The sequence below is a fragment of the Olea europaea genome, chromosome 12 (genome assembly GCF_002742605.1).
Source record: "Olea europaea var. sylvestris chromosome 12, O_europaea_v1, whole genome shotgun sequence".
Lineage (NCBI taxonomy): Eukaryota > Viridiplantae > Streptophyta > Magnoliopsida > Lamiales > Oleaceae > Olea > Olea europaea.
The window spans coordinates 2,513,568-2,531,813 of NC_036248.1; the positions used below are offsets into that span (position 1 = coordinate 2,513,568).

An 18,246-nucleotide genomic window follows, 5' to 3' on the forward strand; every position below is an offset into this window, starting at 1 on the left:
TCAGTCTGGGCGAATTAGTTTGGAAAATAGTACTCCCTTTGGATAGCAAAGATCCAAAGTATGGCAAATGGTCGTTCAATTGGGAAGGACCATATAAAGTAAATAATGTGTTGCCTAATGGAGCCTATCATTTGGAAGATTTAGACGGCACCAAGCACATGAGGTTCATTAATGGAAAATATTTAAAAAAATATGTTCCTTCCTTATGGGAAAGTGAACAAATAAAAGTGTAATCAAATCGCATTGAACGATCGTAGAGTAAAAAGGGTCAGAGCGAAATACGTTCAAATAAATTTCTTTATTATCAAACGTTCATTACAAAGCTACAAAAATACAAGATGCTAAATGTTTTATAAACTACAATTAAGAGCGAACTAATCTCCCGATCGATCGCCGAGTAAGAGGGTGTATTGGTCTTGATCGTCATCCCGATCGTACTGCTGCAAAGGCAACCAGAGAGGCCGAGAAGCACTCTCAGCAAGCAGAAAGGAAGATGAAGCGCCTTCGCATCGCCTTCCTAAATGCATCGCTGCAATGACGAGCAAGGAGGCTGAGAAGCACTCTCAGCAAGTAAGGTGGCTTGCAGGTGTCCTCAAAAATTGTCTTCCATCATCGAACTCCTTGTAAGGAACATGGAGATGATGGGAAGAACTTCAATGGCCAAAGAATATTTCCTATATCTCCCATACCAAAGGTGACATCAACATCAAGAAAGATGGCAAAATGGACTGATCAAATGATCCATTTTCATGGAAGACGAAGGTTTTGGATCGATTGTCAAAATACCAAACAATGACAGCAAATTGGTTTTGAAGAAGAAAATGGAAGTGAAAATTACAAGTGTGGAATATAAGGGCATTTATAGAGGCGTGAAGGTGAAGAGTCAGAATATGAACAGCCACATTCGTGCCTATTAACTAGAATCAAATGGCCCGAAATCTTGGGGAAAGAGACAGGAAATACCAAGAGAAAATGTACAAAATTTTAGTATAAAGCGGTTAAATGCTTGAGCGATTGACGATTAAAAGACAAATGTCAATAAATACACAAGGAGTTAAAATAGTTATTCATTAACGATGATGGCTGCTGTTATGATCAAAATTAGCAATGGATATCAATACAAGGTTACAAAAGGAAAGTCAATACGAAATTACAAAAATAAAAAGCTAAGGCATTATATGTCTTAATTACAATTCGCCCCATACCAAACGAATTCTTTCCCTAAGTCTCCCCCAGTCCTCGCTCTGCCGAAAAGAAGTGATATTCAATTCAGCCACAACATCATCATCAACTTTCAGCTTCTTGTACTGCTCAACCAAAGACTTGGTTCGCTCAATTCCTTGGGAGGCATTACGCTTTTTAGCAGCCATTCTCGCCTTGCAGTCGTCCATCTTGGCTTGAAGCTCCTTTATCTGTGCAGCCAAACTTGTCATCAAAGAGTCTTCAATCATGATTTCGGAAGAGATTTCTTTCAATTCGTTCTCAGCTTTGTTGATCTCCAAAAGCAAGGACTCTCTTTCAGATACAGCGTGAAGATATTAAGTACTCTTAGCCTCCAGTTCAACATTTCTGGCCAACAATGTGAGAATTTCGGAATGGACAACTTTCAACGTTGCTTTAAAATCAGCAGAAAGGTTGAGCGACGGAAGTGTTAGTGCTTGCTCCAACTTCGCACTCAAATGCTCAAGCTTATCCTTATGCTTGACAGCACTAGCCTTATCGATGTCCATATCCATGAAGGACACATACTCAAATATCGACTGCTTGAGGAACTTCATATCTTCCTCTGAAGAAGCAGAAGGATGACTGGCTGAAGCATGGTAAGATATCTTGATTTGTCCCCAGGAAGTGAACAATTCTTGGATGGAACGCACAATTTTATCAGCATCCTGCAGAGAAAGTTGCCAACATTGAAGGTTTTCACTACACTAAACAAAGTGGAAGTAAAGATGAAGCAAAGATTACCTCATCAGCAATCGTGGAAGGTGGCATATCCCCAGCCAAATCTACCACCTGTGGCTCCACCATTCGTGAGGACTTCCCCTTGTCTAAACGAGAAGACCTTGCCGCAACGGGCAGACTCATGGGAGTATCTGCAGAATTCAAAAAGCAACAAATCAAAAAACTAATAGCACAAGCAAAGGTAAAGCATCGAAAAATGAATTACCTTCTGCTTCGACGTTTGGGGGGTCAATGCCCTAGGAAGAAGGTGGCTCATCCATTGGTTGTGATGAAGATTCTGGGACTGAAGATTTCTCTTTAAGCGTAGTCCCTTCATCAGTTGGTTTGGACGAAGCAGCCTCAGCAGAAGATGATGGAACAGGAGCTGCTAACATCAAAGCCTTCAAAGAGGAGGCTAAAATTTTCTAAGAAATCCTAATAAACCATCAGCACATAGAAAAGTTTCAAGTATGGTCCCAATTTAATTACCTTCCTCCTGACGATGAGAGGGGTGTCATCATCATCAGCAGCATCATCCTCCAAAATGGGAGATGCTGAGGCTGGCCGTTTGCGGCTTGGGGCACTTTTAGCTGCAGTGGGCTTGGCAGGAAGAGAAGTCGATGGACGAGCAGACTGTTTAGCATGAGCAGGGGAAGAGGGACTCCTAATGGACACATGAGTGACCAAAATAGGAGAGGTGGAAGAAATGTTTGGCTGGTCCAATGAATGGAAAGCACGATTGGCATCAGTCGCAAACAATCTGTGCTTCACTGACGGCCAGAGTTGTTCAAAAAGGGGATGGATGACACGGCTAGGATTGAAAGGGGTTAATGAAAAGCTGCTCATAAAAAGAATATTGCGAGCATCTATAACTTCTGCCTCTGCCTTATTAATGGTGTGGAAACGGTCTATCAAATTTCTTGAATAGCAAGGAGGAACGGGCCAAGTTTGGCCAAAACCAAGTTGGCGAGCAAAAAATTGGGGAGCGTATATTTCAACCCCAGCTTTGGCATTGGTCCCAGTCAAAATATCATGGAACAACTCCTCCCAGTCAAAAACTGAATCCAAATGAATAGAGAGGTGCTCGCACTATCCAGAGTGGATGGAGGTTGTACATAGTTCGGAGTCAAAAATGGAGGAAAAGGAAAGAAGGAAGGAATTGAATCCAAAGTATAAAAGAATGAAAAAATATCCCTTCTAGACATATTTACAGGAGTCAGGGGATCAATGGCTAGCCCATAACAGCTAGTAGAAGGACTGGAAAAGGATAGAGCACCAAGCAATGGAAAATAGGCTCTCAACCACATTTGAGTGAACCAAAGAGGCCCAGTGCCAGTGGGAGATACACCATTCTTCAATTGGGAATGAAGAGAAGCCATGCCTCTATAGAGGGCAGATAAAAAGAAAGAACACAAATTTAGAGGCCTATCACGTGCCAATTCGTGCGCTATGGGTAAATAGCTCATGGAGGGCTTCATGCTTGGCACACACAAAATGTATTTACAAAGCCAAATCTGAAGAAAGGCCACACGCTCAGTATGGGAAGGCTCAACGCTCGAGTGGTTATGACAGGTTTGCAGGCTTAAATAAGACTCGGTGAGTTTTTTTATCAAATTTTGGGGCGACACCAGAAATCAAAATACCAGGGAATATGGTATCGCCCAAAGGTGACAGATTTACTAAGGTCCCAACATCCCTTAAGGTAATGGACATGGGACCAAGAGGGAAAACAAAAGTGTTATACTCAGAAGACCAAAAATTTAAAGCGATTCGAAAAAGTGATGGGTCAAAAATAGGGGGTTGAAGAGAAATTTCTAACAAATCAGAAATCCTAGCACTATCAAAAATTGCCTTAGTAGGACCATGGTCCTCAAGGCAAGCATGCCATCTACGGAAAACGACATCGGATTTAGGTCAAGTGCGAATACCTCTTTTGCGAAGCGGCCTCAGCGGCAAAGAGTTTAGAAACGGAGGGCCTTAAGTACAAGAGAACAGCTGATCGACTGCCGCTTTTTCGATGGCCTCGGCGTTGTTGAATGAAGGACCTAGATAGAACTCATTGAGTTCGACATTGGCTGGTGCAAGGAAGTTCGGAGTTATATATGGATGAGTGAGGAGTTTCTGGAAGTCTCCGAAACTGAAGGAGTCACCAGACTGGGATTGTGAACCAGCCATTAGGAACGAAATAGAGTTTGTCGAAGTTTGTTTAAGAAACGTAGTAGAGAAGCAAGAAGATGAACAGTAATATTGTGAGAAAGAAGCGCGAAACAATGATGTTTGATTTAGTGGTGCAATAAAATGGAGTGTATTTGGGGGTTATAAGGGTTTGCAAACGTCGCACCTTTTCAGGCTATAGAAGAAAACAATGATTGAAATTCTTGAAAATTTTGAATGTTGTTGGGAAACACAAAGTGAATATGGCAAAAAATTAATAATTGGTATTAATTTTGCCATATTGGGGGATAATTGTTGACATACAAAAAGTTCAGCCCAAATCGAATAGCCCAAGGAATGAAACCCAATTGGAGGATCTCCAAATCAGTTAGTCCAAAGAACAGCCCAATCAGACAATTCAGGATAAAGGCCCAAATAGGGAAACCCATGAACGCGGTAATACCATCGTCCAAGCTTGCAAGTCGCCCAGAGCTGTGACCCTGTTCTCGCCCAAACCTCCGAGTCGCCCAGGATCTTAGCAAACATGGGATGTTATGGTTACCCAAAAGTGCGATTAAAGAAGCAGTTATTGAGTAGCCCTATCGCATTCCACGATTCAAGGAATTCAATTGAAGACGGTTGAAGGACAAAAAGTAATGGCAGCAGTTAGAAAAGACAATTCCATGACAAGTTGGCCACTATGAAGAAAGTGGGCAGTTATAGAGCGATCAAGCAGTTTTTAAGCAATTGATCACGAAGAGATCATCCAGAGAGTATAAAAGGAAGAAAAGACATAGAGCAAAGGATCCCGAATCAAACACTCTCAAACAGAGAATATGTAACTTTCTATTTCTTAGTTTAGATTTAAACACTTCTTTTCAGTAACTCGTGTGCTTGCGCTCCTTGGAGGCATTCTGTTTTATTTTTCAATTGTAAAGTCATCGCCAATAAAAACACCCATTTTTGGGACTTTGTTTCAAGAGGTTTATCCCTTACACAATCGTTTGATCCCTTTTTTAATTGTTAGCGACTAACCCGTGCGAAACACCCACAATTAAGAATTAAGATGAAGGAATCCAAAAATCAAAACTATAAATCAAGATGCAAAATCAAGAACAAGAATTAAAGAATAAATGCTGCAAAATTTAAGATTATAGTTTAAGATTCAAGATCTGGAATCAAGATCCATTAATAAGGAAAAATCCAAAGAATTAAGGTACGCACTGCATTATTAATTTTCTTGGTGATTTGACATGGAAAATCTTGACAATAAAAGAACATAAATTTTCAAGTTCTAAATTTCTAATTTTATAAAATTTAAAGTTTTATAAAAGTTTCAACACTAACCTCGACTCTTTCCTTCCTCTTCTAATAAATCCTTTTGTACTAGATTAAAGGTCGGTCGAGACAAAAATCAACTTCATCCAGTATTTTGGAGTCATATATGAAAATTTCTATTTCTTTAATAATCATTCATGGCATCTCATTGATCTCAAATAAAGATTACAAATTTGATAATCATTCTTAAGGGATTCCTGTATCAGCTCACAAATTTATCAATTGAAGAGATTCGGATGCAGGAACAGTCCTTTAATCAGAAAATTCTGAATCTGCTTTCCTGTGGAACAACACCCTTCGACCCACCGCCATTCCCATCGACCCTTATTCAAAATCTCCCTCCAAACAATCATCCCCGAACCAACATCTCTATACAAACACACCGCGCAATTTATCCCAACACATTTTGCAGTACACCAATCCGGAAATCTCGATCCCAATTCAGACGGCGCTTTCTCAACAATCCCCCAAATATTGTCATCCCCGAGCTCCCACGTGCAAACATTTCCACCATTTGTGCCTCCAACAAGAGCCAAATTCCCATTTCTTGGAACCAATGCCGCAAATTCAAGCCTATCTGCCATTGGCACACTCAATTCTGTCCATTTTTTGGTCCCAATTTGGAATCCCATTATACTATATGCCCTTGCAGAGGTGATCAATATAGCATTCCCTTTGAATATACACTTTCATTGGGTATCCACACGGTTAATCTCACAGCAAATTCAACTGGCATTGAACTGATAATTTCCCAGGTTTCTTGACGGGAATCGTACATTTCTACTGTGGGCTGGTAAATGGCACCGCCCCCAGGTGCCTCCGACATACCTGTCGAGAAAAGAATCGGGATTCGAGGTTAAAAGATTTTGAACAAATTTGTTCTAAATTAGTCGTCTAAATCTACGATATGTTTCACAACCGTCCTTCTATCTAGTTTCGTTACCCAGTGGACAGAGTGACGACTTTGAAATGTATATTAGATTCGGATGACTAATTTCGAACAAATGAGTTCGATAACTAAATTCAAATGTACACTTGAGGACCTACACAAATATTATAAATACGTCAAATTTCATGTCAAAAGTTGAGGATTCATAATCATTTCGAGTGAAAATGACAAATTTGAAGAGTTCTAATTTGATAGTTATAAGAATTAGGGAAAAATGGAAATAACCTCTTCAATATTTAATGAGGAGTGATAATGGGTCTTCAACCTTTAAAAGTGAAATTCTGAATCCTTAATCTATTTAATTTTGTACAGAAATTATCTTTGCATATGTTAAAATCGCACACGACGTTCAGTTGAATTGTATAAAATGTTAAGTAATTTGCAGACCATGTCAGTCAAATAAGGACCTAGATTCAGAAATTTAAAAATAGTTGGGATCTGGAGCACCAATATAAAAAATTGAACTTATACCACACCTAGCATATGAAAAATTAGGGATCTCATCCTTAATTTCCCTAGGAATTGTCATCATTTACAATTCATTCACACACACCGTTTTTGGTAGCTGAAATTAATAATAATTTGAAAATATTATAGGTTTTAATCGTTTAAATCCAATAGACTTACCCCCAGCCACATAAACTTGATGATAGCTTGAATTAATTTCAACTACGCCAACTGCCGGATTGTTTCTTGCCAAATTCAGCGGTGGGAGCCGCTGGAATTGCCTGGTGAATGGGTTGCACACCGCCAAATTGAGGGCGGTTGTGTTGGTAAATTTCAGTAGAACAAGTCCACCAATTGCAGCAATGGGGCGAATGGCGCTGGGCATGAAGTCAAGAGATAGCGTGTGCCAGTTGTCGTCAATTGGGTTTTGGGCATAGCAGGAGAGGCCGTGATGACGAATTGGCCAAGCTATGAACCATGCTGGGTGGCGTAGCCGGGGCGGAGCCACCGTGGTGATGGTGCATGTGTGCCAATTCCAGCAGACGGCCTTGGCTCTTGCGAAGGAGTCCGGCGAAAGGTAGGAGAAGATGTTGGATAGGAGATCAAAGGGAAGGTTACTCCACATATTAATGATTTCTATGGTTTGTGCCAGAGAGAGAGAGAGAGAGAGAGAGAGAGAGAGAGAGAGAGAGGGTGTGTGTGTTTATTCATTCATAAAGGGAGAAGATTGTAGCTGTGCTGGCTAAATATCAATGGAAAAAGGATCATACAACACAAACATAATTGTTGACATGCGGAATGACGAACACTCATGCCTCGGGGGTTGGGCATTATTTTATTCACGCGGAGTTCACGCTCCATGTGAGGATCGATCACCAAAATTCGGGCACTTTGGCATTTTCCATGGAAAAATTACATTATTGATCATCATTCTATTTGCATAGTAGAAGTTGGTATTCAACTTACTTTTTGATAGCATCGTCTTTAACCTTTCAATTATATAGCTACATGGGTCCTATTAGAGGACTAGCAATGGTCCATGTTGCTCGTCATCTCGTGAGAGCTCATTTCACGGGCGGTTTGTGTCCACGCTAACGACATTGTCATGGTCTTGTGGGCTTCATGATAGCCTTTACTGAACTCGACTGGGCGTAAGGGTGTCGATGAGCCAATTCTAGAGATGAAGTGAAGCGCTTTTTTTTGCCTCAGTCAATTCACTGTTTTTTAATTATTATTATTGTTGTTGTCATCATCATCATCATCTTTTTTTAAATTTGTGAAATTCTAAATTCTTTTTAACAATGTAAAATTTGTGCAATTTATACTAATAATAGATTAAATAAATATTACAACCCTTCTTCTTTTTTCAAAATTGGGACCACCTACAATCAACATAAATGAAGTTAAAATTGTACACTGATAAAATATTTCATTTACAATTTTTTTTTAAATAAATGAATTTAAAATATTTCGTGTGCAAAAAGCAGATAATAATAATAAGGGCTAAAGCCATTTTTGGCCCATGTGGCTTAATGACCACAAGGGTTGGCCTAGGCTCGGGTCCGTTGAGCCATCAACTGAGCTTGTTCGGGCTTTTTTTTTTTTGAAGGGGTCGCAGGTTATCCATGTCAACAATTCGATTTGTCATCACTAATTGGACTTATACATGTCCGATTTGACTCTTGGTCAATGAGCCAACCCTAGCCCGGTTCTCTAACAAATTGATTGAGCTCGACTCTTACAACAAGCATAATTGGACATGGGTTGGCAAAAACTGAGCCAATAACACAGTTAACTTTATTAAAAATAAATAAAAAGAAATAGAAAGAGAAAAAATAATAATAATCCACAACTCTCCACTCCCTTCCCCCATTGCACCCAATCCCTCCCCGTCAGTCCGCCCTAGCCCCGTCCTTGCTCTTGGGATTGACCCTACACCTAACCAGCCCCTTTGTTTTACCTTGATTATCTAGTCTCCATTTTTTCTTTTTTTATGAACTATGTCTATGTCTATGTTGCAACGAGGTGGATGATTTCCGTTCATATAGGATTAACTACGGACCACTTTAATGTATCACTAGTAGATTGGGGACAAGAACTATATTATTTGTAATAATAATTGAAGGTTTTGCCTAGGGATGTATGCTCACATGAACTGAAATCTGGCCCACATGCCACTGCGAATATTATACCTGTAGCATTGTACATTTACTGCCGTTAGGATATTTTTATGCACAAAAAGAATGGTTCTTGGTAGAGCTCAAAGGGTAAGATAATGACTAAATAGTCTCCATTGCATCTATACTATGTCAACTTGCTCAACCCTTTTATGCCTTTCAGTTATGGTAGTGAAAGTTGTAGGTCCTGCCTGCCCATCATAGAAGTGTGCCCAGAGCTGTATTTGGCCATGCACGACTCGATTCGAATTGACCTGATTCTTCAAGCTTGCTTGAGTTGGTTGTGCATATATCGCTTATAATTTTTAGAAAAAATGACAAATAGTGAAAAATTGGAATTCATGAGTGGAATGCCGAAAACATGAATTCAGTTGAATCAGATAATCTTATACCTTTAGTCCATGATTAATTTCTTGAAGCAAGTTGTAAATATAGAATGAAAAATACCAAACTATAATGATTTCCGTTCTTTCATTACCAAGTTGATTAAGTTACCAATTTATTCACATATCTAACTAGCTAAAATTACAATTTCATTCACCTTGAAACAGAGCATAGCAAGTGGATGTCACGATATTAGTTGAACTCGGCTTTCCATTAAGGATTAAGCTAAAGTGACCGAATTTGTTGACATAATGGTTGATCGACACTCACAATTTGTACTTGGGTCCCGTGTGAATTAAAAATGCCGACCCCCATGTGTGTGTTTGGTCATCCCCTATGTCAACCCCGATGTTAATGTAACAAAACCTTTCCATTAAATAGAATAGACGTCAAAATTGGTTTTCAATATTTTCAAACATCCAACAAAAATCATTGAGAGACGGCTAATTGAAGCTGTGAGCAACTTCAAACAAATATCACAGTATAACTAGTTAACCATTTGGGGGTAAAAACATTGTTGTCCAGTGAAATTTCAAGTTTATCATCGACTTGATTTCTTTCTCAATAGAGAATTAAATTTCTTTAATCCTATGTTGGTTGGGAAAATAAGTAAGTTATGATGAATAAGGAAACCAACTTTCTAACTTTGATAAATTAGAGAAAATGGTTCGTCAAGCGGTTCAAGCTCCATGAACAATATTGGGAATTAGAACTCAAGAGAGACTCGGTTGTATTGGGAATTAGAACTCAAGAAAGACTCTTATCTTAGATTCTTAGATAGATATCTAGTACAATGTTAGAACCAATGTGTTGGCTACCAACTAAACTACTGAGGGATGTAAAAAGCAAATAGAGCTGCGCAATAACAACTTCATGACATCAAGTACCATTCCAGCTTTATCGATCCGTCCATTTACTGAAGTATGTGCATTTTCTTACACTTGTGGTTTCTTTGGTAAGAAAGTATAGAGTATTAATGAAGAAAAAGAAGTTAAAATATTGTTCATTATAATGTCCAGTAGTGCAGACCAAACTTGTACTTTATCATGCTTCGATGCTCAGTTTTCTAGTTGTTTAATCTTAAAAATAAATCTTCATCACTAGGATATCTATGTACGCTACCATTCTTTTATTTCAGTTCAGTGCTAGTTGGAATCTCCTTTAGTTTTATATTATTCTGATTACTAGAATAATAGTTTTCAATATATTATTGTTTAAACTTCAAGTTTTTGCAACTGTGCAGGGTTTTGAGATTATACTGCCAGACAAAGCAAAAATGGAACACATTCTAGTCCCTGCTGTTGAAGCATTAAGCAGAAAAGACATGAAAGGAACACAATATTTGTTCGGAATTGCTTTGTAAGTTCTACTAGTTAGGACTGTCAACACTGTTATCCTTGCCTCTGATGATATTTGGAAACTTTTTCCACCGAATGATCCTCTGTGGAAGAAATACATCAACCCGATGGATGCGTTAGCCAGGTCAATAATCAAGTATTCTAAATCGACTAATAGAGGTAAATAAACTTTGGGGTGCATAATTGGTATGCAGTATTGGAGAAAACTTGAGTAGTATAATGATGAAGATTTTAGTTTCTTTTTCTTTTTAGTAGCGTCTAGTACTATTTAATCATACCTATGCAACGTGGTAAGGGCGTATAGCTTCCAATTTAATGTGCATCTGAAAATCTAATTGTCATTGTAGTTCTTTGCACCAACTATTCTTCATACGGGATGGAGTGACAGATTGTAGGGAATTTCAATTATTTTTCATTGTCCAATATCTTGTGTACAAAGATGGAAGGCTATATATAGCCTAGAAATTGAGACTATATTGGGACTACACGTAAATTAAGCCTAAACTGATCATTGACCCTCTAACATAGTCACTATTTACTCCTACAATCTTTCCAATATACAGCTCACGCCAACACTCCCCCTCAAGTTGACGTATAGGTCTCTAATGCCCAACTTGTTAAGTGAGTTGTGGAAGTTCTTGCTACACACAGCTTTGGTAAGAATATTTGCCAACTGATCTTCAGATCTGATAAATGGGAATCGAATTATCTTGGATTCAAGGTTCTCTTGGATAAAATGTCGATCTACCTCCACAAGTTTGGTTCGATCATGTTGGATAGGATTATGAGAAATATTGATAGCAGCTTTGTTGTTATAGAAGAGGTCCATCTCATTGTTTGGAGTGAAGCCAATTCTGTCAATAGTCTTTTCAACCAGAGGAGTTCATAGAGACTCTTGGCCATCCCATGGAATTCTGCTTCGGCACTTGATAATGCTACTACTTTCTGTTTCTTACTTCTCCATGTCACCAAGTTCCCTCCAACAAATGTAAAATACCCCGAGGTAGACTTTCTATCAGAAATATTTTCTGCACAATCAGCATCTGTGTAGCCCTCAATCCTTAGATGATTGTTCTTTAATAGCATAAGTCATTTTCTAGGGGAGGACTTTAAGTATCTAAGAATTTGGATCACCGTATTCATATGATCTTCACTCGGGAAATGCATGAACTGACTCACCACACTTACTGCATAAGCAATATCAGGTCGTGTATGTCAGAGATAAATGAGCTTCCCGACCAGTCTTTGGTACCTTCCTTTATCTGTTGGAACTTGGTTAGAATATTCACCAAGTTTGTGATTCTGGATTACTGGTGTGTCTGCAGGTTTACATTCTAATAATGCAACTTCCGATAACAAGTCTAGGATATATTTTCGCTGAGAAAGAAATATACCTTGTTTGGATCTAGCAACCTCAATCCTCAGAAAATACACCAAGTTTGTGATTCTGGATTATTGGTGTGTCTGCAGGTTTACATTCTAATAATGCAACTTTCGATAACAAGTCTAGGATATATTTTCGCTGAGAAAGAAATATACCTTGTTTGGATCTAGCAACCTCAATCCTCAAAAAATACACCAAGTTTGTGATTCTGGATTATAGGTGTGTCTGCAGGTTTACATTCTAATAATGCAACGTCCGATAACAAGTCTAGGATATATTTTTGCTGAGAAAGAAATATACCTTGTTTGGATCTAGCAACCTCAATCCCCAGAAAATACTTGAGTCCTCCCAAATTTTTCATTTCAAACTCGGCTGCCAATTGTTCTTGAAGTCTCGAAATCTCCTCCTGACCATCTCCTGTAATAATCATGTCATCTACATACACTATCAAGGCCGTTATCTTGCTTCCTCGATGTTTCAAGAAAAGAATATGATCTGAATTACTTTGTCGAAAACCATACTTCTTCATAGCCAGGCTAAGCCGCCCAAACCAAGCTCGAGGAGATTGTTTCAAGCCATACAACATTCGCTGTAATTTACACACAACTTTACCAGAGGTTGCCACATATCTTGGGGGAACATCCATGTAGATCTCCTCCTCAAGATCTCCATGGAGGAATGCATTCTTCACGTCAAATTGATGTAATAGCCAGTCCAAGTTCACGGCAAGAGATAGTAGAACTCTGATAGTATTCAACTTGGCCACTGGCGAGAACGTCTCCTGATAATCTACCCCATATGTTTGATTGTAGCCTTTTGCTACTAATCTTGCTTTGTAGCGCTCGACTGTTCCATCAGCTTTGTACTTGATAGAGAATACCCATTTGCACCCTACAGTCCTTTGTCCTTTAGGCAAAGGAACAAGGATCCATGTCTCGTTCTTCATTAGTGCCTTCATTTCTTCCTTCATTGCTTGAACCCATCTTGGATCTTTCAATGCCTCGTCAACACTTATCGGAATATGGTGCGAAGATAGATCATTTATAAAGTTCTTTAGTGGTTCGAAGAGTCTCTCTGTAGAGACATAATTAGCAATAGGGCATTTTGATCTCCGTGCCTCGATCTCAGGTGAGTATCTATTCGGTGGTTTGCCACGATAATGCCTGAAAGGTAGCTCATAACCACGATTAACCTCATTATGTGAGATAAGATGTGTAGTAGGAGAACTCATTTCAGTGATATTAATAGGAGACGAGTTGTTAGGTACTGAGGAGTGGGGGAGAACTATCTTAGTTTCAGGAGATACATCAAGAGTCGGCTCTGTAATAAGTTCCTCAACAATCGATTGAGCATTAGTTGGTGCCGTTGTTTCTGTATTCTCGGTGCCACTAAACTAGTCAAACCTGAGCTAATTCAGCTCTTCTTCTCGTGTCTCTCCCTGAAGAGAAGAATTGGGTATAGGAGAGAAAAAGGTATCAATCTCGAGAAAAGTGACATCCATGGTCATATATGTGCATCAAGTGGTGGGATCATAACAGCGATAACCTTTCTGATGGACAGCATATCATAAGAAGAGACATCATAGAGCACATGGATCAAGTTTCGTACGTTGGTTTTTGTAGAGGTGAACAAAGGCAACACACCCAAAGACTCGAGGTGGAAGCATCAATGCCGATGATAAGGTGACATAGGTCGACAGAGCTTGTACCGGAGTCTGAAACTCAAGTACTTTTGAGGGCATGCGATTGATTAGGTGCACAGCAGTAGCAACGGCATCGGGCCAATAGGAGCTCGGAACACGCGCTCCAAGTAGGAGTGCTCGAGTCGTCTCAAGAATGTGGCGATTCTTCCGCTCAGCAATACCATTCTGCCGAGGTGTCTAAGGACACGATGTTTCATGAATCAGTCCGTGATGGTGAAAATACTCACGGAATTGCTGATTTACATACTCACCACCATTATCGGACCTAAGAATCTGAAGCTTAGCTGAGAATTGAGTTTGAATCATATCATGAAAAGATCAAAACACAGTAAAGACTTCATCCTTATTTTTCAATAAATATAGCCAAGTCATTCGGGTGCAGTCATCAACAAAAATCACAAACCAGCAAAAACCAGACAAAGTAGCCTTCGGGGAAGGCCCACACACATTAGAGTGAACTAAAGCAAATGGAACTTCACTTTTATTCATACGTATTGGATAAGGTACTCGATGACTCTTGGCTAAAATGCAAGTCTCACATTTAAAATCTGAAATAGACAGTCCTAAAAATAAAGTAGGAAACAAAACGAAGGATGACCTAACCGACGGTGCCACAACCAAATTTGTTCCGCCTTGGTACCACTAGGTTGACCAACATGATGTACTCGACCCATGCTGAAGTCATCCATATAGTAGAGCCCCCCTCTCTTAGTACTGCGTCCAATTATCTCCTTCGAGAGAATATCTTGAGTAAGACAAAATTCTGGGTAAATAAATACTGCGCAGTTGAGCTCTTTGGTAATTTGGCTCACAGATATTAGCTTGTGAGAAAGGGAAGGCACAAGTAAGGTATTAGATAATAATAAAGCTGGTGATAACATTACAGTGCTAGCCCCTTTTACCAAAGAGATAACCCCGTTGGCATTGGCAATACTAGTCCACCGAGGAGGAGTATGTTGACAAAAATCTCGTATATCAAATGTCATATGTTCAGTTGCTCCGGAATCAAGAGTCCATGTGTTGCAATCATTACTGCTATGACACCTGAGTAGAGCCATACCTGAATTAGAGGTGCCTACCTAATTAGACCCAGCCCGAATGAATACTTCAAGCCCAACAATAATACCAAAAAATATCAAAGAGCCCAACAAGAAAGGAGGAAACAAATTAATTTGCCCAAAACACAAATGTGGCTTAAAATAACATGCCCAAACCAATCAAAGTTACCTCCTTTGTGAAAGGCCCAAATAAGAACACAGAAGAGTGAACGACCTACTTCTAAGGAAGAACTCACTGTGCGTGAATGGTGATTTCTTACCACAGGAAGAAACTGATGTCCACCCGTAACCAAAAATTGCCCCAGCAACACAATCGACTAACCAGAAGAAGGAATTCGAAATCTTCCAGAGACTAGTCGACCTAAATGGCAATTGTGCCACTAAAAGAATATGCCGCAATATGCTGATTAGTCCCACGATCCAGCAGATGAGGCCGAGTGTCTTCGACAACCAAAATTTAGATCAATTTCAAGCAGTTGATTCATACATATCCCATCTTCGGGTTGAGCCAATAAACTAGAAAGCCAGTAATTCAAAAGAGAATTTATATCTATATGCTGCAACTGTAATTCAATTGCAAGGCAGCAATTGGAGGTCCACCTGAATTGGAATCAGCATCGGCCAGGATAGTGGTAAGGTGAAGAGATTTCAATTAGGAGGCTACAGATATCAATGAGCAGGGGATCGACGCTCTGATACCATGACAGATTGTAGGGAATTTCAATTATTTTTCATTGTTCAATATCTTGTGTACAAAGATGGAAGGCTATATATAGCCTAGAAATTGAGACTATATTGGGACTACACGTAAAGTAAGCCTAAACTGATCATTGATCCTCTAACATAGTCACTATTTACTCCTACAATCTTTCCAATACACAGCTCACGCCAACATGGGGTATGTATGTGGATCTGCATTATGCGTTCTTGTATTTGAAGCTTTGAAAGAATATTGAATAGGACATGATAAATTAGTAAAGAAAGAAGTGTTTCATTTATGAACTTGAAAGATAGTCCGGAAAGTCCTTGAAACAGTTATGAATGGACCAATCAGCAAGAGAAAAATTTGTAAAGACTTGAATTATATTATAATAAAAATGAATGTCAAAATGAAACAGTTTAAACTTTGAAAAACACACTCAAAACTTCCATTATCATGGAATGGTCTGGTCCAATCGATTTAGCTCTTTTCGAAAGCGAAGATAGTTTTGTCACTTCTGGGATGAAGGAAAGTAACCTAAAGTGTTCGCCTGCTACCTATGACAATGCAAAGAAAACAACAAAATACAAGTAGCATTTCAAATCCTGGTACTAGGGTTGCTTGGATTGTTTGTGCTTGTTGGGTTGTTTGTGTTGGGAAAAAATGGGTTGAGTGGCTAACTTTGACACAAAATTTGAGTGGGACCCGATTGGCTATTTTGGAAGTTCAAGATTGATTTGTGTTCTCCTCCATCAGAACATCAAAATCATGTATTTACTTGTCAAAAATAATGTTCAGGTGAATGAGAAATTGAAGCTCAAAGTGTGTCAATTGAAAGGAGTTTATGTTGTTGGAAGGAAATCATTTAAGGTTTTTTCCACATAGGAAAATTATGAAAACAAATATCACATTAAATAGGATTACACTTCGAAATGGTATGATCATGTATAGTATAGAGGCTCTCTCTACGTGCATGCACAAGAGGGGCAAATCGAACTGAAATTAGCTTGGGATGTGGAAATTGACCCCTTAGAAGAGCCTACGTTTTGCTAATTTTTTTTCCTCCAACTGAGCGTTTAAATTCCAAAACTATTGAAACTCCTATATTCATTGCCATTATATACGGGATAATGGCATTCATGGTGTTAAGTTTATAAATATAACCCGATTTCTAACAATTCTGTACAAGAAGAAAAAACAATAGAAAAACATACAATCTCTGCAAATATTCATAGAACATAGTTTCTCCATATTTTTGGTCTGCATAGTGTATAGTTACATAGTTGGTGATATTGTTCAGACACAAATCCAGTTCGATGAAATAGTATTTGAGTGCTCAAATCCTACTTTTCATCCGTCGTATTTTGGGAGACAGATATCCAATTTAATCCTCAGGCACCTACGGTGAGGATGCAAATCTGTTTTAAGAAAACTATATTCGCACATGCCTCGATTAATTTTTTTATTATATTTAATTAGTTTACTTGTTATGTTTATTAAAAATTAATCTACTTCATTTGGCCAACTAGATTAATTTGTTCATTTTATTGCAAGTTAATTTGCTATATTTTATCAAGTTCACTGCACATACGCTATATGCAAATACGGTAACTTGTATATATGGTATGCTAAATATGGTATGTTGCATATACGGTATGTGTAAATTCGGTATCTAAATTGCATATACGGTATGTGTAAATTCGGTATTCATTGCCAATCATTTCATTCGGTATATTTAGTCCAACAAACTTAAAACAGATTTAAAAAATTTTGGTTTCTTATATTCTTAATTTTTGAAACTAATTTTCTCATTTGTCTTTTAGAAATGGTAACCGAATCAACCAACATGAATGTGTCCCAAACCGTTGTTGCTGGAAATCAGCCTGTGGGCTCTGCTGTGGCTCAAATGCCCGGCTCCGTTGTAGCTCAAACTGTGGCTAAATTGCAAAGTCATGCTATGAATCAATCTGTGGCTCCAACAACTGGCCATACCGTTACTGTTCGGCTAATCATGGAGAAAAATCGGATAAATTCAATGGTTTGAATTTCAAGAGGTGGCAGCATAAAATACTATTTTACCTGACCACCTTGAATTTTGCGAGATTCTTGATTGAAACTATTTTGAAACTCAATGAGGGTGAAGGCGATGTTTAAGCAATCAGTGCACTAGATGCGTAGAAACATCCGAATTTTTTATGCCGAAACTATATCATGAAAAACATAGCAGACTCATTATATAATGTGTATAGTATATTGAAAACTGCTAAGAAGCTATGTGAGTTATTGAATTCAAAATATAAGACTGTGGATGTCAGGGCCAAGAAATTTATTGTTGGCCGATTCTTGAATTATAAGATGGTGGACTCCAAGATAGTAATAAGTCAAGTGCAAGAACTTCAAGTGATTCTTCATGAAATTCATGCCGAATGGATGATTTTGAGTGAAACTTCCAAGTGGCTGCAATTATTGAAAAATTGCCCATTGCGTGGAAAGATTTCAAATATCACTTTAAGCACAAACAAAAGGAAATGAACGTCGAAGAACTGATTGTTAGACTTCAAATTGAAGAAGACAATAGAAGTTCAGAAAAGAAGGGGTTCAATTCTATTATTGCTAAAGCCAATGTTGTTGAGCACGGTCAAAGTTCTAAGACT

At 38.6% G+C, this 18,246-nt stretch overlaps 1 pseudogene; it reads right to left on the reverse strand.

The window, feature by feature from the left end:
• Positions 1 to 5,514: 5,514 nt before the first annotated feature.
• On the reverse strand, positions 5,515 to 7,540 carry LOC111405170 (annotated as a pseudogene).
• Between the last annotated feature and the right edge of the window lie 10,706 nt (positions 7,541 to 18,246).